Below are 20,857 nucleotides of genomic sequence, written 5' to 3'. Positions count from 1 at the left end.
GGAAATGTCTTTTCTCCTCATATGGTATTATGCACTAATTGTAGCAGGATTGATACCATCAACTAAAGTGTCAATTGGTTGCTGATTAATATAACTGCACAAGATCACATTGTATCAATTGCAGAAGTATCTACACAAAGGGGAACAGCTGTTCATAAATATCAGTTAATCCCAATAAGTTTGTGTCTCAATTATTACATCAGGATCTCAGCACTTGCCAATAACTGCTCAACGTTTAAATTGGTAGCTTTACACCCTTGGTGGAGCACGATTTTCTAACCCATAATTGAGGTTGTGAACCTAGTATAACTTCAATGTTTAACTAAAACTTAGTAATATTGAGCAAATTGATGTATCTTATGTGTTATATACATCTGTGACTAAGCGAGTACCTACAGTACAATAAAGAATTTTAAGGAGTGTACCGCACTTGAGACCTTAGTGTAGGTTTAATATTCTCTGCACTGCCTGTTAAAAGGGCATCAGGGAGTACCTACCGTAGGTCACTCTGCTTGATACCTCCTCTTTCTTTCTTCTGGCCTAGTTGGGTGCACTTGCCCTCTCTCATTCCTCGTCCTATACCATTGGGCAAGACGAGAGAACAGCAGAAGGGCAGTCATACCTGTATCTTGGCCACTATACACATCTCTATCTAGTGCCAAAATCGTTATCAATACTGTCTGATAACCGGTGATTAATTGAGATACTTGTGCCATTTGCCATTAGCATAATAATTTTCTAAGAATATGCATTTTGGAGATTATGTACAGTTTAAAGAGAATTACTGCAATCTTATTGAACTGATGTGCTATTTATAAGTCTCTGGTAGAGTTACAAACCTCTGCAAACAATTAATGTGAATAACCATCATTATCATAATAATAATTTTTTCATACAGGTGGTAATATCACTAGGTGGGTGGATAACTCACTTATGCCCACCACTAACAGCTCCACAGATATTTCGTGCTGACTTTCAGGACTTGTACTGTTGTACAGGTGACCCAATCGAAGTTACGTATTAGTGACCCATGATTCAAACCAATTGCCCTGTGGAACTTGTGTAAGGGCTATATGACTGATTAGATGATGGTCACACCTTTCAATTTTTACCACTTCGATCCCCAACGCATTGTGTTAAGGGAATCACCATATAAGACGGACCTTAAATACATTTAATGATTGAGGCTGAGGCCATTTTCAGAATAATATACACATTTTTTAAAAAAACATTTTCGCTCATGATCACACATTTATTTAATGAATGAGTATTTTTTAAGGCATATCAATAAATTGTTATATTTTATGATTGTTTCTTTTATAAAATTATCTTTTGTGTTATCTCAGATAAGAGTGCTCCCTACCAGGGTCATCTTTTGTCTTTTCTAAAAGTCTTCCTTTGTTCCGATATATGTTTCTATACCCTTGGGAGCACCACTGACCGTCAAAATCCTAGTTACCAATATACCAATTGGTGTTGGTATACTATTGACTAATTAAGGGAAAGAATATCCCGCGAGTGTCAGTTTTTCTGAGTTAACAATATAATTTACAGATTTTCCTGTGCGGCCGTCCACAAACCTCTCTTTTTTACTAGTGCATTTTTGGACTGGTTACAGTCTTTCTCGGAGGGCCAGCACGGATCAAAGTATATGATTCTTCACGTTTAAATCTTGAAATTCTCTTTTCTTTCAAGAATTTGCTATTTGCCTTTTCTATACCATTCCACAAATACAGATTGTGGGAGCAGAATGAGCTTCAACCTTAAACAGGAACTGACATTTAAAAGAGCTACGAGTGACAATCTGGAAGATATTTTTCCCAGTAATATCGACAATCAGGAACCCCATATAAGTTGGGAGGGAGAGTTCACGCGACTTAAACAAACACTGCAGAAGCAGGTCAAGGAAAGGAATACTGGGTGAGTCACGTGGTGCGCACACGTGACTCATGGGTCCGTCAGTCACAGTCAGCACTGTGGTAGCGTAAGCGGAGGAAGCGGCTATCCGCCGCTGATTAGAGCAGCCTTGGCAGGCGAGTCTCTGTGCGGCCAACGAGTGGGAGTGAGCACCCGATCGTGAGGACATTCTTGCACGGGACCCTGGGGCGGCATTTCCCCTCCTCTCCGAGGCTAGCTTCAGGAGTGGTAACCGTATGATCAACCACATAGATTCTCCTGCATGCTGCTAAATTTTACATGACACCTGAGACATATTATGCACTCTGTTTTCCTCTTTATTGCTGTAAATGTCTTTATCTCCTCATATAGTATTATGCACTAATTGTAGCAGGATTGATACTATCAACTAAAGTGTCAATGGGTTGCTGATTAATATAACTGCACAAGATCACATTGTATCATTTGCAAATCACAGCAGCAGTAACACTATCTCTTAACTGCTACCTTGTTGCCAATAGACGTATCTGCTTAAGGGGGAACAGCTGTTTATGAATATCAGTTAATCCCAATAAGTTTGCACACGTTTTTCTTCTCTATTGCTGGAAATGTCTTTTCTCCTCATATGGTATTATGCACTAATTGTAGCAGGATTGATACCATCAACTAAAGTGTCAATTGGTTGCTGATTAATATAACTGCACAAGATCACATTGTATCAATTGCAGAAGTATCTACACAAAGGGGAACAGCTGTTCATAAATATCAGTTAATCCCAATAAGTTTGTGTCTCAATTATTACATCAGGATCTCAGCACTTGCCAATAACTGCTCAACGTTTAAATTGGTAGCTTTACACCCTTGGTGGAGCACGATTTTCTAACCCATAATTGAGGTTGTGAACCTAGTATAACTTCAATGTTTAACTAAAACTTAGTAATATTGAGCAAATTGATGTATCTTATGTGTTATATACATCTGTGACTAAGCGAGTACCTACAGTACAATAAAGAATTTTAAGGAGTGTACCGCACTTGAGACCTAAGTGTAGGTTTAATATTCTCTGCACTGCCTGTTAAAAGGGCATCAGGGAGTACCTACCGTAGGTCACTCTGCTTGATACCTCCTCTTTCTTTCTTCTGGCCTAGTTGGGTGCACTTGCCCTCTCTCATTCCTCGTCCTATACCATTGGGCAAGACGAGAGAACAGCAGAAGGGCAGTCATACCTGTATCTTGGCCACTATACACATCTCTATCTAGTGCCAAAATCGTTATCAATACTGTCTGATAACCGGTGATTAATTGAGATACTTGTGCCATTTGCCATTAGCATAATAATTTTCTAAGAATATGCATTTTGGAGATTATGTACAGTTTAAAGAGAATTACTGCAATCTTATTGAACTGATGTGCTATTTATAAGTCTCTGGTAGAGTTACAAACCTCTGCAAACAATTAATGTGAATAACCATCATTATCATAATAATAATTTTTTCATACAGGTGGTAATATCACTAGGTGGGTGGATAACTCACTTATGCCCACCACTAACAGCTCCACAGATATTTCGTGCTGACTTTCAGGACTTGTACTGTTGTACAGGTGACCCAATCGAAGTTACGTATTAGTGACCCATGATTCAAACCAATTGCCCTGTGGAACTTGTGTAAGGGCTATATGACTGATTAGATGATGGTCACACCTTTCAATTTTTACCACTTCGATCCCCAACGCATTGTGTTAAGGGAATCACCATATAAGACGGACCTTAAATACATTTAATGATTGAGGCTGAGGCCATTTTCAGAATAATATACACATTTTTTAAAAAAACATTTTCGCTCATGATCACACATTTATTTAATGAATGAGTATTTTTTAAGGCATATCAATAAATTGTTATATTTTATGATTGTTTCTTTTATAAAATTATCTTTTGTGTTATCTCAGATAAGAGTGCTCCCTACCAGGGTCATCTTTTGTCTTTTCTAAAAGTCTTCCTTTGTTCCGATATATGTTTCTATACCCTTGGGAGCACCACTGACCGTCAAAATCCTAGTTACCAATATACCAATTGGTGTTGGTATACTATTGACTAATTAAGGGAAAGAATATCCCGCGAGTGTCAGTTTTTCTGAGTTAACAATATAATTTACAGATTTTCCTGTGCGGCCGTCCACAAACCTCTCTTTTTTACTAGTGCATTTTTGGACTGGTTACAGTCTTTCTCGGAGGGCCAGCACGGATCAAAGTATATGATTCTTCACGTTTAAATCTTGAAATTCTCTTTTCTTTCAAGAATTTGCTATTTGCCTTTTCTATACCATTCCACAAATACAGATTGTGGGAGCAGAATGAGCTTCAACCTTAAACAGGAACTGACATTTAAAAGAGCTACGAGTGACAATCTGGAAGATATTTTTCCCAGTAATATCGACAATCAGGAACCCCATATAAGTTGGGAGGGAGAGTTCACGCGACTTAAACAAACACTGCAGAAGCAGGTCAAGGAAAGGAATACTGGGTGAGTCACGTGGTGCGCACACGTGACTCATGGGTCCGTCAGTCACAGTCAGCACTGTGGTAGCGTAAGCGGAGGAAGCGGCTATCCGCCGCTGATTAGAGCAGCCTTGGCAGGCGAGTCTCTGTGCGGCCAACGAGTGGGAGTGAGCACCCGATCGTGAGGACATTCTTGCACGGGACCCTGGGGCGGCATTTCCCCTCCTCTCCGAGGCTAGCTTCAGGAGTGGTAACCGTATGATCAACCACATAGATTCTCCTGCATGCTGCTAAATTTTACATGACACCTGAGACATATTATGCACTCTGTTTTCCTCTTTATTGCTGTAAATGTCTTTATCTCCTCATATAGTATTATGCACTAATTGTAGCAGGATTGATACTATCAACTAAAGTGTCAATGGGTTGCTGATTAATATAACTGCACAAGATCACATTGTATCATTTGCAAATCACAGCAGCAGTAACACTATCTCTTAACTGCTACCTTGTTGCCAATAGACGTATCTGCTTAAGGGGGAACAGCTGTTTATGAATATCAGTTAATCCCAATAAGTTTGCACACGTTTTTCTTCTCTATTGCTGGAAATGTCTTTTCTCCTCATATGGTATTATGCACTAATTGTAGCAGGATTGATACCATCAACTAAAGTGTCAATTGGTTGCTGATTAATATAACTGCACAAGATCACATTGTATCAATTGCAGAAGTATCTACACAAAGGGGAACAGCTGTTCATAAATATCAGTTAATCCCAATAAGTTTGTGTCTCAATTATTACATCAGGATCTCAGCACTTGCCAATAACTGCTCAACGTTTAAATTGGTAGCTTTACACCCTTGGTGGAGCACGATTTTCTAACCCATAATTGAGGTTGTGAACCTAGTATAACTTCAATGTTTAACTAAAACTTAGTAATATTGAGCAAATTGATGTATCTTATGTGTTATATACATCTGTGACTAAGCGAGTACCTACAGTACAATAAAGAATTTTAAGGAGTGTACCGCACTTGAGACCTAAGTGTAGGTTTAATATTCTCTGCACTGCCTGTTAAAAGGGCATCAGGGAGTACCTACCGTAGGTCACTCTGCTTGATACCTCCTCTTTCTTTCTTCTGGCCTAGTTGGGTGCACTTGCCCTCTCTCATTCCTCGTCCTATACCATTGGGCAAGACGAGAGAACAGCAGAAGGGCAGTCATACCTGTATCTTGGCCACTATACACATCTCTATCTAGTGCCAAAATCGTTATCAATACTGTCTGATAACCGGTGATTAATTGAGATACTTGTGCCATTTGCCATTAGCATAATAATTTTCTAAGAATATGCATTTTGGAGATTATGTACAGTTTAAAGAGAATTACTGCAATCTTATTGAACTGATGTGCTATTTATAAGTCTCTGGTAGAGTTACAAACCTCTGCAAACAATTAATGTGAATAACCATCATTATCATAATAATAATTTTTTCATACAGGTGGTAATATCACTAGGTGGGTGGATAACTCACTTATGCCCACCACTAACAGCTCCACAGATATTTCGTGCTGACTTTCAGGACTTGTACTGTTGTACAGGTGACCCAATCGAAGTTACGTATTAGTGACCCATGATTCAAACCAATTGCCCTGTGGAACTTGTGTATGGGCTATATGACTGATTAGATGATGGTCACACCTTTCAATTTTTACCACTTCGATCCCCAACGCATTGTGTTAAGGGAATCACCATATAAGACGGACCTTAAATACATTTAATGATTGAGGCTGAGGCCATTTTCAGAATAATATACACATTTTTCAAAAAAACATTTTCGCTCATGATCACACATTTATTTAATGAATGAGTATTTTTTAAGGCATATCAATAAATTGTTATATTTTATGATTGTTTCTTTTATAAAATTATCTTTTGTGTTATCTCAGATAAGAGTGCTCCCTACCAGGGTCATCTTTTGTCTTTTCTAAAAGTCTTCCTTTGTTCCGATATATGTTTCTATACCCTTGGGAGCACCACTGACCGTCAAAATCCTAGTTACCAATATACCAATTGGTGTTGGTATACTATTGACTAATTAAGGGAAAGAATATCCCGCGAGTGTCAGTTTTTCTGAGTTAACAATATAATTTACAGTTTTTCCTGTGCGGCCGTCCACAAACCTCTCTTTTTTACTGGTATTCAGGAAATCACAGAATCTCAAAGACCTGGTGGCACCAAGCATGCTGAGGAAGAAAGAAATCATACCGGGGATGCCCAAATGTGTCGGATGCTACAAGTGTGGTCGCTGCAATATGTGTCGTTATCTGCACCCTAACAGGAAGACTTTTAGGAATACAGATGGGTCCAGAGAGTACAAGATCAAGGGGTTCATTAACTGCAACACGGTCTCTGTGATTTACATGCTGGAATGCTCATGTGGAATGAAGTATTTAGGAAAAACCAAGAGACCCCTGAAGATCCGCATCCAGGAGCATGTAAGGAATATTAAAAACAAGGTACTATCCCATGCGGTCTCTAAACATTTCCACATGTGCCACAATTCAGACCCTGAGGAACTGACTTTCAAAGGCATCGAACTTGTCTCATTGGGCGAGAGAGGTGGAGACCTTGGCAACCTCCTATCCAAGAGGGAGATGTATTGGATTTTTTAATTGAACACTCTGCACCCTGAGGGCTTCAACGAGGGCTATGAAATAGCCCTGTTTTTATGAGGTAAGCACATTGCACTTTTAACCATCTCACCAGGGTGACCTACTTCATTCTGCTCGCCGTCGCACCTTGCAGACCCATATATTATACCACTATTACAGCCATACCACACTGGAAATGCCCAATTCCACCCGAACTTGGAAGCCAAGCAGTGTTTGGGCCCGGCCAGTACATAGATGGGGAACCATCATAGAAGACCGGGTGCTGTAGGCTGGAATATGGGATGTGAGAGTGTTACTATGTCTTCCCCGAGAGGGGCTTCTGGTGTCTTGGGGGATATGCAAATGAGCTTTGAACACATGCAGTCTCTTGTACTGCCATAAAGAAACTCAGTTCCTGGCATTTTTTATTAAAACTTTGTTAAAACTTTATTGCTACTATTCTCCAGCCCCTCTGTTTCTCTTATTTGTGTCTGTCTTCATTGTAAGGGGCACATATTTACATGTTCATGCAAAAAAAAATTGTATATATTTAAAAAAAAAATGTCTTTACGTATTTTTAATGAATTTCTGATGTTTTTACACCTTACATTCATACATATCTATTCTCAGCTTATATCTTATGTTTATAGGTCTAAGGCTATTTATATACCAGACACCATCTGTTTTGAGGGAATATCCTCTATGAAATTATAACTAATAATGATGTAAGGCAATTTTTGCATCTGAAACCTTTGTATGACCCTGCTCCTATCTCCATTTCTTTTTCTTTTTATGTGTTTCCCATTGAGCAATATCCTACCTAAGATGGCCACTGGGACTGTGTGCAATAAGTGTCTGCAAGCAGCATGCTCCAAGAAAATGGATGCCAACCCCTTAATATCATCTGATGCGATTAATGAATGGATATGAACATAACCATATACAGAACTTCCCCTTATTAGTGGAATCAGTCCTGGAGGAGGTGGTGCAGACACTCAGGAACTTTTTGGAACATATGCTGGCCTTGTATTGAACATTGGATACGGCTCGCGGGCGCATGCGCTGTGGGTTCGGGATGTCCGTGCCCGACGCATGCGCAATGGACGAAAACACGATAACTGACTGTGTTAAGATCCGGACACCGCTCGCGGGCGCATGCGCCGTGGGTCCGGGACTTCCGTACCCGGCGCATGCGCGGTGTAGGAACCATGACGCCGGAAGTGGGGCGGACGTGATGTCACCCACTGTCCGGACAGGAAGTCCGGATAAACAACGCTCAGGGAGCTTTATAAGGCTTCCCTGAGCTCAAATTAGACTTATATAATAGCGGTTCTGCTTAGCCCAATCTAAACAGTGGAATGAACATGTCATAGCCTACTTTTAGAAAATATTTCAGTATGTTACTTTTTGGTGCTCCTAATTGACAGGAAGTGATGTAGAGATCACTTCCTCATTAAGATGTGTATATATACCTGTGCTGTCGCACTTGCTCACTGCCCCCTGAGGAAGTCCAGATAGGACGAAACGCGTTGGTGATACCTACCTTCTCTTAAGTTAAGATATTGATTTTTTACCTAAAGTTGGTCTCATTAATCGATATTATATTTTTTCTAAATTGAGTCCTCATATGTTATACCATATACGTGTTTTAACAAATTTTTATACATGTTGGTGATATTTTTGTATTGACTTTTTTATCTCTGATCGTAGAATTTTTTTATATTTTTACTATGGTTTTGTTTTATATCTTTTATTGGTGCAAATTTTATTGTGATTAAATTTTTATTTTAAATTATAACCTCCTATTATAATATTAATTGACACCATTGGTCGCTCTAAAGTATCTTATCCACCATTTCTGATATATATATATATATATATATATACACACACGCACACATACATGCATAATATATTTATCTTAATATAGGAAATAGGGGGGCACCAATATTTATCTTGCCTCCGGGCGACTGTGACGAACTTACGCCACTGACTGTATATATATATATATATATATATATATGTATCATATTAAAACCGCTCTTGCCCTTCGCTGTATGGACTACTCAAGAGCTCTAAAGGTGTCCTGTAGTATCTTGCACCAAGTCGTTAGCAGCAGATCCTTTAAGTCCTGTAAGTTGTGAGGTAGAGCCTCCATGGATCAGACTTCTTTTTCCAGCACATCCCACAAATGCTCAATCGGATTGAGATTGAGGAATTTTGTGGGCCAAGTCAACACCTTGAACTGTTGGTCATGTTCCTCAAATCCTTCTTAAACAATGATTGCAGTGTGGCAGGGCACATTATTCTACTAAAAGAGACCATTGCCATCAGGGTACATCACTGCCATGGGGAGGTGTACTTGGGCTGCAAAAATGGTTGGGTAGGTGGTAAGTGTCAAAGTAACATTCACTTTAATGCCAGGATCCAAGACTTCCCAGCAGTATATTGCCCAGAGCATCACACTGCCTCGGCCGACTTGGCTTCCTATAGTGCACCCCGGTGCCATCTCTTCCCCAGGTATGCAAAGCACACAGACTTGGCTATCCACATGATGTAAAAGAAAATGTGATTCTTCAGGCCAGGCCACCATTTGCCATTGCTCCTTGGTCCAGTTCTGATGCTTACTTGCCCATTTTATGTGCTTTTGGAGGTGAACAGGGGTCAGTTTCGGCACTCTTACTGGTCTGCAACTGTGATGCACTGTGTGTTTTCAAACCTTTCTATCATAACCATTCTTAACTTTTTCAGAAAATTTGTGCTACAATAGCTCTTTTGTGGGATCGAACCAGACCATCTAGCCTTTGCTCTCTTCACGCAACAATGAGCCTTTAGCGTACAAGGCTGGTTTACCATTTGTCCTTCTTTGGACCACTTATGGTAGGTACTTATCACTGTATACAGGGTACACCCCACAGGACCTATCATATTTGTTATGCTCTGATCCAGTCGTCTAGCCATCACAATTTGACCCTTGTCAAAGTCGCTTATGTTTTACTGGTTCCAAAATATCATTTTCAAGAAGTGAGTGTTCACTTACCTAATTGCTCTGTACACCAGAACTTGTCAACATTCCCTGCAGTAGGTAAAAAGTTGAGTATACATGTAAACATTTGCAAATACACCTTGAATTGCTAAAGCATATGTCTATTATATATCTATACTCTTTTATATAATATATGATATCTTTTTTTAAATTCCATCAACCACGAAACTAAATGAATCTGAGTTCCAAATTAGACTCACAGAGGAAAAAAAATTAAATATCATTCATGCCAGGAGAATTTAAGGTTGAGTGGACTAGTCATCAGTTAGCTTCATCCAGTTGTGTTAGTTACAGTATGTCTCCAGCCAGGTCCATAATGAAGCAGGTAATGTGAAGCCCAAGCAGGTAATGTGAGTAACCTAACCCACCTACTTTTCAATTCTTCAAGCACCAATTCATTATATGGTAATTGCTCATTTCAGAGACTTTTACTTTCAGAAATGTAAGTGAAATGAAAATGCAATATAGTTCAAATAAACAATATGAGGTTAAACAGATTTGTTTTATAGAACTACAAATGCAAATTTCTGTCTTTCTGGAAGTATTTATTCATTTACTTTGGAAGACAAACAACATTTAAGCAAACATCTCTGTAAGTTTTTGATTTTACAATTAAACAAGATAACCACATCAAGAAGCCGTGCTCTCCCTGGCTAAAATGTTGCTGTGTAATAACTGTAAGTGGAATGTACACGATTTGCACATGTGAGTAATTGAAGAGAAGAACAAAGACTAATAAAGTATAAACAGAAACCAAAACAATTGTCTTATAAGCGCTTTGATTTTTCCAACACATGATAGGGAACTTTCTCAGCTGGAGAATGAACTCTAAACTAAACTAAGGGGTCTATGTACTAAGCCTCAAAGAGAGATAAAGTTGACAGAGATAAAGTATCAACCAACAAGCTCCTAACTGTCATATGGCAGTTAGGAGCTGATTGGCTGATACTTTATCTTCGCCACTTTATTTCTCTCCAAGGCTTTGTACATAGAACTCTAAATATTATAGGGTATGTTTATCAAAGTCATAATAGCATGAGTGTGTGCTTCCATGTTCCCTTACTAGTTCTTTCAGAGCATACTTATGGTCATTTGTTGGCTCACTTTTGTAGTTCCAGAAATGTATTCTATATATTCCATAAGTAACATTTATTGTATAGGATGTTCTGTAGAAGATGGGCATACTGAACATGAGCATTTAACTTGAAACCGAAACATTGTTTCTGAAAACAACAAGAATAACAAGCTAAATACAAGAGCTGAGTAATTACAATGCTAAGTATTAGTGGACACAGGTGAATGATGGAGCTTCAATAATGGTGGTAACACATACTTGCCTCCTGTTGAAAAAGAATTTCAGGGAGATTGTGAAACTAATAGGCCCTACACACATGCCGATTTTTTTGAAAGATATGAACGATCTCGTTCATATCTTTCAGTGTGGAGGCTCCAGCGATGAACGATGCGCGGCCCCGCGCTCATTCATCGCTGGTCCCCCGTCGGCTGTGCATGCAGGCCAATATGGACGATCTCGTCCATATTTGCCTGCACTTCAATGGAGCCGCGTGACGGGGGGAGTGAAGAAACTTCACTCCCCCCGTCACTGCCCCCCCGCTGCCGGGTCGCCCGTCGGACGTATCCGCCGTCGGGCAGCTCGGCGGCGGATCGGCATGTCTGTAGGGCCTTTTACACTTATCAGCGCGGATGTGTACTGCTACATCTGAGAGGCGTGTCATGAAAATTACTTGCATCCAAATGTAAATGAGCCCCAAAGTTAGTAAGATCTACTTGTTTAAGAAAACACACTGATATTTTTCAGGATTTGTTTGTGTATTGTGTTTTAGAGAGGCTCCATATACTGTAAGTGGCCACAAGAAACCTTATTTAAAATGCATGCAGTCATAGGGGTCATTGTGCCTTATAACCAATACAGGGAAATGGCGCTGATGATCCCATTTGATTGTATATATATCTCTGATTTCTTTTTTCCTCGAAGATTATAACAGTTGCATAATGGGAATAAATTGTAATCAGGGAGATTGCTGCACTATTCGGGGAGACAGGGAGATTGCTACTATTTTAGGGAGTCTCCTGTAGAGTGAGGGAGGGTAGGCAACTATGTGGTAACAGCCAGGATTCAGATAAACAGGAATAGAAGCTACTGGTTGTAGAAAATCCAACACACAGAACATAGACATAGGATAGTCAGTCTGTGGGACATGACAGATCTCAGTGCATGAAAACAATCAATGACCACCCAGGCCCATAGTGAGGGATAATACATATATAGTCAGTGAAACAGGTGCATGTGATCAAACCAGGGAAGGAGATTAAGGGGGAGATTTATCAACGCTTGTAGAGAAAAAAAATGGAGAAAGATATTTACCAACCAACCAGATCCTAACTGTCATTTTTGTAGCACAGCCTGTAACATGGCAAAAGCCGATCAGTTGGCACTTTATCTCTCTCCAAGCCTGATAAATCTCCCCCTAATACCTACAGTTAAGGTGAAAATGTCAAGTTCACAAAAGCAGCACATAGGGTGCAAAGACGCAGCGGCCGTGCTAACTGTGTCCATCTCTGAATTAGGCCCTATGTGTTTAAACCCTTTGGTGTTTCTTCATATAAGAAGGGAAGTTTTCCTCATACTAATGGCAAAAAAAAGAAAGAAAATAAACAAATTAACCTTGTATATCAATTATATAAATTCCCATGGGAATTAAATCAATCAAATATTGAGTCTCCAGTAATCTTCATTATATATTATATTACATGTATTCTATACAGGTTGAGTATCCCATATCCAAATATTCCGAAATACGGAATATTCTGAAATACGGAATTTTTTGAGTGACGGTGAGATAGTGAAACCTTTGTTTTCTGATGGCTCAATGTACACAAACTTTGTTTAATACACAAAGTTATTAAAAATATTGTATTAAATGACCTTCAGGCTGTGTGTATAAGGTGTATATGAAACATAAATGAATTGTGTGAATGTACATACACTTTGCTTAATGCACAAAGTTATTAAAAATATTGGCTAAAATGACCTTCAGGCTGTGTGTACAAGGTGTATATGAAACATAAATGCATTCTGTGCTTAGACTTGGGTCCTATCGCCATGATATCTCATGGTATGCAATTATTCCAAAATACGGAAAAATCCGATATCCAAAATACTACTGGTCCCAAGCATTTTGGATAAGGGATACTCAACCTGTAATAAAAGGATATTACAATAATGTATTACCACACATGGGGAATTGATTTGGACGTTGCTGCGATGAAATGTCTGCTACTTTGTATATGCGCTGGACTCGTACTGTACATGTGCAGTATGGGTTTGATGTTGGATGCACTAGCAGGCATGTCCAAACTGCGGCACTCCAGCTGTTGTGAAACTACACATCCCAGCATGCCCTGACACAGCTTTAGCATTCTCTGACAGCAAAACTGTGTCAGGGCATGCTGGGATATGTAGTTTCACAACAGCTGGAGGGCCGCAGTTTGGACATGCCTGCACTACGGCATCACACTGTCAGTGAATGACATTCTGCTGCATTTGGGGGCAGCAACGGCCACCCTTTCCGAAAACAAAGGCACTTTGCCACTGTTCAGTGTAATTATTTTTGTTGGTATCCGGACTCCAGGTCGACAACAAAAAGGTCGACACACCTTAGGTCGACGTCAATTGGTCGACACACCTTAGGTCGACATGGATAAAAGGTCGACAGGAAGAAGGTCGACATGGAAAAAGGTCGACATGAGTTTTTCACAATTTTTTTCTTTTTTGGAACCTTTTCATACTTAATGATCCACGTGGACTACGATTGTAACGGTAATCTGTGCCAAGCGGAGCGGAGCGAAGGCACCATGCCCGAAGCATGGCGAGCGAAGCGAGCCATGCGAGGGGACGCGGTGCACTAATTGGGGTTCCCGGTCACTCTACGAAGAAAACGACACCAAAAAAACATAAAAAACTCATGTCGACCTTTTTCCATGTCGACCTTGTTCCTGTCGACCTTTTGTCCATGTCGACCTAAGGTGTGTCGACCAATTGGCGTCGACCTAAGGTGTGTCAACCTTTTTGTTGTCGACCTGGAGTCCCAGACCCTTTTTGTTTATTAGTTACAGGTAGAATTGGCAGTCAGTGCAATTGTAGTAGTGCCGTGGTGAATACAGATGTAGATAATGTGCACATTTGTTTTCCCTTATATACAGTATTTGATTGGGCTATATGCTACCTAGTTAGACATTAAACAATAGTGCAAATAATCTCGTTTATTTTTTTGGGTGAGAGATTAACTTTAAATTAAACCAAAAACACATGTGAAGTTGTATGGAAAAAAGCTTAGAACCGTAGTTTGAATGATGCTTTGCTATGCGTGTAACTGTGCATTTATGACCAGTATCGTTAATGGAATCATAATATTATGACTAAATGGCAGCACACGTCAACTGAACCAAACTTTGACCTTCTCTGATGAAAGCCAGATAGGTCTCTAAATATTTACCCTCAGTGTCACAAATCCTGGAAGATTGTTCCAAAACCCTGTCCTGTGAATATGTCGCCGCTCAACAGACGCCCCATTGAGAGGTAGATGTCACAGACTTCAGCAAGCAATAAAGATTTGTATCTAGAACTTAAAAATAGTAATTGAATGCAGGCAGATTTGATAGAAGTATATCTCACTCGAGACACACACACACACACACACACACACACACACACACACACACACACACACACACACACACACAGATGTGGATATTTGTGGCTACTTTGATGAATCAAAAATTAAGATTAACATTTGTTAAGCAAAAATATTCTATAATTTAATTTTTAGCTCCAATTGTTTATTTGTTTTATGCTTTAATCTCAGAGTACATTAAGACAGTAATTCCAAAACTGGGTACTACGGGGTACTTGAATGAGTGCCACGGGTTGCTGATCCAGGACCAACTCAATTTACTATTGGTTCATGTGATAGGTTACACCAGAGCTGGTGGATGCCAAGCATGAAATATGTGGACAAACTGAATCGTGTTCATATACGTAATTTTTTAATTTATTATAAAATTCTAAAAAATAAACTTTTGGCCTAGGGTGCCATGAACAAAAAATTGCTACTCTAGTGCGCCATAACTTAAGAGAGTTTGGGAACCACTGTATTTAGATATTAAATTGTGTACATTTCAACAAAAAATTGGAAAATGGGGTTATTCTAAAGCTTTTGACCAATAGTGTAAGTGCACCCTAATACATTGCTAAGTGAGTGGTGTAATCAATGCCATAGTAGGTCTACACAGAAGATCCACTAAACTTTAATGAAGTGATACAAGTTTTTCAACATTCATGTTCATATTTTCTTCATCATCTAATACAGGGGTTTCAAACTAGTGGCCCGCGGGCCACATGCGGCCCCTACCGCATCATGTTGCGGCCGTTGGGCAGGGTTCATTTGCAGCTCAATGGCATTTCAGAATGGGGCAGAACTCCGACCCTGAAAGTTCCGCCTCCATCCGCATACAGTGATGTTGCTCCACTACCTGCACTTCCCACCGGCACCCATGCAGCGGTGTGAAGCAGCCAGCAGGGACCAGGGGAGCCCTGACAGACAGCAGCAGCCCTGACTGCCAGAGCCCTTAAAGCCACAGCCCTTACAGCTGGAGCCCTGACCCCTGAAGCAACATGCCCACAAAGTAGCATCCTGCTAACGTAAGTCTCTGGGGCATGCTGCCCTGTGGGATGGGGATGTTATGTGTATCAGGCACTATACTGAGGGACATTATGTGTAACTGGCACTATACTGGGAGGCATTATGTGTAACTGGCATTACACTGGGGGACATTGTGTAACTGGCACAATACTGGGAACATTATGTGTAACTGGCACTTTACTGGGAGACATTATGTGTAACTGGAACTATACTGGGGGCATTAAGTGTAACTGGCACTCTACTGGGGACATTATGTGTAACTGGCACTATACTGAGGGACATTATGTGTAACTGGCACTATACTGATGGACATTATGTGTAACTGGCACTATACTGAGGGACATTATGTGTAACTGGCACTATACTGAGGGACATTATGTGTAACTGGCACTTTACTGGGAGACATTATGTGTAACTGGAACTATACTGTGGGCATTATGTGTAACTGGCACTCTACTGGGGACATTATGTGTTACTGGCACTATACTGAGGGACATTATGTGTAACTGGCACTATACTGATGGACATTATGTGTAACTGGCACTATACTGAGGGACATTATGTGTAACTGGCACTATACTGGGGACATTATGTGTAACTGGCACTATACTGAGGGACATTATGTGTAACTGGCACTATACTGATGGACATTATGTGTAACTGGCACTATACTGAGGGACATTATGTGTAACTGGCACTATACTGGGGACATTATGTGTAACTGGCACTATACTGAGGGACATTATGTGTAACTGGCACTATACTTGGGGCATTACTTGTATCTGCCACTCTACTGAAGGCATTATGTGTAACTGGCACTATACTGGGGGTATAAAAATATTCCAAAATAGAGAATAATTTGTTATCTAACCTTCTGGTCCCAAGCATTTTGGATAAGGGATGCTGGACCTGTATGTATGTATGTATATATATATATATATATATATATATATATATATGAAAATACAAGGGGAGAGGACAAGCGCCCGATGGTGCAGTGACTTCTCACTTATAGTGATTTAACAAAGCATCTGTAAGTAATCTGTGTACCAGATGGTAGAATTTCTATCATGCACATCAAAAACAGTGGCTTATTTCTCTAATCTGTTGTTCACAGCACAGCGGATCTACGATTGACAAGCACAAGATACACTCCTCATAGTGCAGTATTAGTTTGTTAAATTTCAGTGAATACTTTACACCTCTATAGGTATTAAGCGTACCAAACAGTTGAAACATTCAAGTATGTAATGAGGGGTCTTTGTCCTCCAATAGGTTTGTTCACAACATAGCAGGATCTCATGAGGAATTGGACTATTAGTCCCACAGCTATTCCATTACACGCCCTCCTCGTGCGATAAATCCGAGGACAAAGACCCCTCATGATATGCGTGATTGTTTCAACTGTTTGGTACGCTTAATACCTATAGAGGTGTAAAGTATTCACTGAAATTTAACAAACTAATACTGCACTATGAGGAGTGTATCTTGTGCTTGTCAATCGTAGATCCGCTGTGCTGTGAACAACAGATTCGAGAAATAAGCCACTGTGTTTGATGTGCACGATAGAAATTCTACCATCTGGTAGGCAGATTACTTACAGATGCTTTGTTAAATCACTATAATAAGTGAGAAGTTACTGCACCATTAGGCTCTTGTCCTCTCCCCTTGTATTTCCAGATTTTCTTGTTACTAAACCTAGTGGCACCCCGAAGGACTGAGCAGCCGTCCGCAGGTTCACCTGTGGAAATAGTGTGCAAGTTGTACAGACTAAAGACATTTTCCATTATAAACGTACTTTATTGATTGTGAAGGGAAGTAGCGCACTGACCTCACTTGTGTACCATATATATGTATATATATATATATATATATATATATATATACATATTCTGATATGTAATATTAATATTATATATAATATGCAATATTAATATTGCATAACATTTTGAGGTCAAAATGAGGGGGTGGGGGATCGATGGGTAGTATTACCTGGGCAAGGGTTTGCTGGAGGCCCCCTCCTGTATACACTTACCTTCATCCTAGGAGCAGGTCTCTCCTCCTTCACACCATCTTCCCAATGAAAACTTTTGGAAAATGGTGCCACACAGTGAGTAAAAGCGAAGACTCTGGTACTGTGCCAGTCTTTGCTCTGTAGTGCACATGTGCGCTCTTCCCAAATGTCAATGGGAAGATGGCACTGGCCTTGGAGGAGGGATCGGTTCTCTGGATCAAGCAAGGTAAGATGCCTCCAGTGCACGTCACCCTCTCATCTGAATAGCGCCCACCTGTGGAGCCCGGTAATAATTTTATTTTTTATGTATTATTTTTCTTAGAGAACATGGACACGCCCTTGAGTTAGGACATGCCTCCATGTAGTGCTCTCTACGGCAATGCAGAGAAGTTTCAGTTTACAAAATTCACCGCTTCATAAATATAGTCCACGGAGTCCACTAAAGGACCACCAAGAAACTGCTGAAAGGTTAATGGAGCTAGTGACTGTACAAATAATTCAGGTATTTCCAACTGTCCCTCAATATTAACTATGTAGGTATCAGAGTTTTCACTAACAGTTGGCTAAATATACATATGTGAATCATAAATTAAAAAAGGCTCAGTATAATTTATTTTACCTTAGTTACCTTTTTTTGGCAAGATCCTAACCATAGTGTAAATGAATCCAGGCTGCAGATGGTAAAGAGGGAGAAATTACTTTTTAAAACCCAGTCTAAAAAATTATGTATGTGAATTACTTTTCCTCAACTAGTCAAAAGTCATGTAGTAAATGGACATATAAATCACAACTAAAATACCTAATGTGTGGGAAATGTAAAATCCTGACCTCAGATAGACATAGTTTTACAGATGTGGTCTAAATCAGTGCAGTAATAAATATTGCTTCATGTTTTTCAGAATGTTTGCTCATGAATGTTTGTTTGACTGAACCTATAAAAAGTATTCGGAAATCTTATATTGTTTATAAATTATGACTAAGATATATGGTGATATCAGTATCATATAAAAAACTCGAAATATATCAGTCACTTTTTAGCAAATGCAATATATAGCAAAGATGAAATTGTTAAATTAGATTGGACTGTAAAAAAAATCTAGAACAAATAGGTTATTTGTAATAGTCCTCCAAGCAGACTCACTGTGCTAATGAGCGGGTTCGGTTTCTCTGAAACCGAACCCGCACGAACTTCATGTTTTTTTCACGGGTCCGAGCAGACTCGGATCCTCCCGCCTTGCTCGGTTAACCCGAGCGCGCCCGAACGTCATCATGACGCTGTCGGATTCTCGCGAGACTCGGATTCTATATAAGGAGCCGCGCGTCGCCGCCATTTTCACACGTGCATTGAGATTGATAGGGAGAGGACGTGGCTGGCGTCCTCTCCATTAGAAATTAGATTAGAAGAGAGAGAGAGATTGTGCAGAGTCAGACAGAGTTTACCACAGTGACCAGTGCAGTTGTTGTTAGTTAACTTTTATTTATTTTAATATAATATATCCGTTCTCTGCTATATCCGTTCTCTGCCTGAAAAAAAACGATACACAGCAGCAGCCAGTCACACAGTGTGACTCAGTCTGTGTGCACTCAGCTCAGCCCAGTGTGCTGCACATCAATGTATAAAAGGCAAAGCTTATAATAATTGTGGGGGAGACTGGGGAGCACTGCAGGTTGTTATAGCAGGAGCCCCCAGGAGTACATAATATTATATTAATTTAAAATTAAACAGTGCACACTTTTGCTGCAGGAGTGCCACTGCCAGTGTGACTAGTGGTGACCAGTGCCTGACCACCAGTATAGTAGTATATTGTTGTATGTATTGTATACTATCTCTTTATCAACCAGTCTATATTAGCAGCAGACACAGTACAGTGCGGTAGTTCACGGCTGTGGCTACCTCTGTGTCGGCAGTCGGAACTCGGCAGGCAGTCCGTCCATCCATAATTGTATTACAATATATACCACCTAACCGTGGTATTTTTTTTTCTTTCTTTATACCGTCGTCATAGTGTCATACTAGTTGTTACGAGTATACTACTATCTCTTTATCAACCAGTGTACAGTGCGGTAGTTCACGGCTGTGGCTACCTCTGTGTCGGCAGTCGGCAGGCAGTCCGTCCATCCATAATTGTATTATTATTATAATATATACCACCTAACCGTGGTTTTTTTTTCATTCTTTATACCGTCATAGTGTCATACTAGTTGTTACGAGTATACTACTATCTCTTTATCAACCAGTGTACAGTGCGGTAGTTCACGGCTGTGGCTACCTCTGTGTCGGCAGTCGGCAGGCAGTCCGTCCATCCATAATTGTATTATTATTATAATATATACCACCTAACCGTGGTTTTTTTTTCATTCTTTATACCGTCGTCATAGTGTCATACTAGTTGTTACGAGTATACTACTATCTCTTTATCAACCAGTGTACAGTGCGGTAGTTCACGGCTGTGGCTACCTCTGTGTCGGCAGTCGGCAGGCAGTCCGTCCATCCATAATTGTATTATTATTATAATATATACCACCTAACCGTGGTTTTTTTTTCATTCTTTATACCGTCGTCATAGTGTCATACTAGTTGTTACGAGTATACTACTATCTCTTTATCAACCAGTGTACAGTGCGGTAGTTCACGGCTGTGGCTACCTCTGTGTCGGCAGTCGGCAGGCAGTCCGTCCATCCATAATTGTATTATTATTATAATATATACCACCTAACCGTGGTTTTTTTTTCATTCTTTATACCGTCGTCATAGTGTCATACTAGTTGTTACGAGTATACTACTATCTCTTTATCAACCAGTGTACAGTGCGGTAGTTCACGGCTGTGGCTACCTCTGTGTCGGCAGTCGGCAGGCAGTCCGTCCATCCATAATTGTATTATTATTATAATATATACCACCTAACTGTGGTATTTTTTTTTCTTTCTTTATACCGTCGTCATAGTGTCATACTAGTTGTTACGAGTATACTACTATCTCTTTATCAACCAGTGTACAGTGCGGTAGTTCACGGCTGTGGCTA

General features: G+C 40.0%; 1 pseudogene; it reads left to right on the top strand.

Annotated features, from left to right (window-relative positions):
- Positions 1 to 7,223: 7,223 nt before the first annotated feature.
- LOC135052114 (5S ribosomal RNA) lies at positions 7,224 to 7,343 on the top strand (annotated as a pseudogene).
- Positions 7,344 to 20,857: the final 13,514 nt, after the last annotated feature.

The sequence above is a fragment of the Pseudophryne corroboree genome, chromosome 2 (assembly GCF_028390025.1).
Source record: "Pseudophryne corroboree isolate aPseCor3 chromosome 2, aPseCor3.hap2, whole genome shotgun sequence".
In the NCBI taxonomy this organism is placed as follows: domain Eukaryota; kingdom Metazoa; phylum Chordata; class Amphibia; order Anura; family Myobatrachidae; genus Pseudophryne; species Pseudophryne corroboree.
This window is presented reverse-complemented; position numbering and strand designations above follow the sequence as displayed.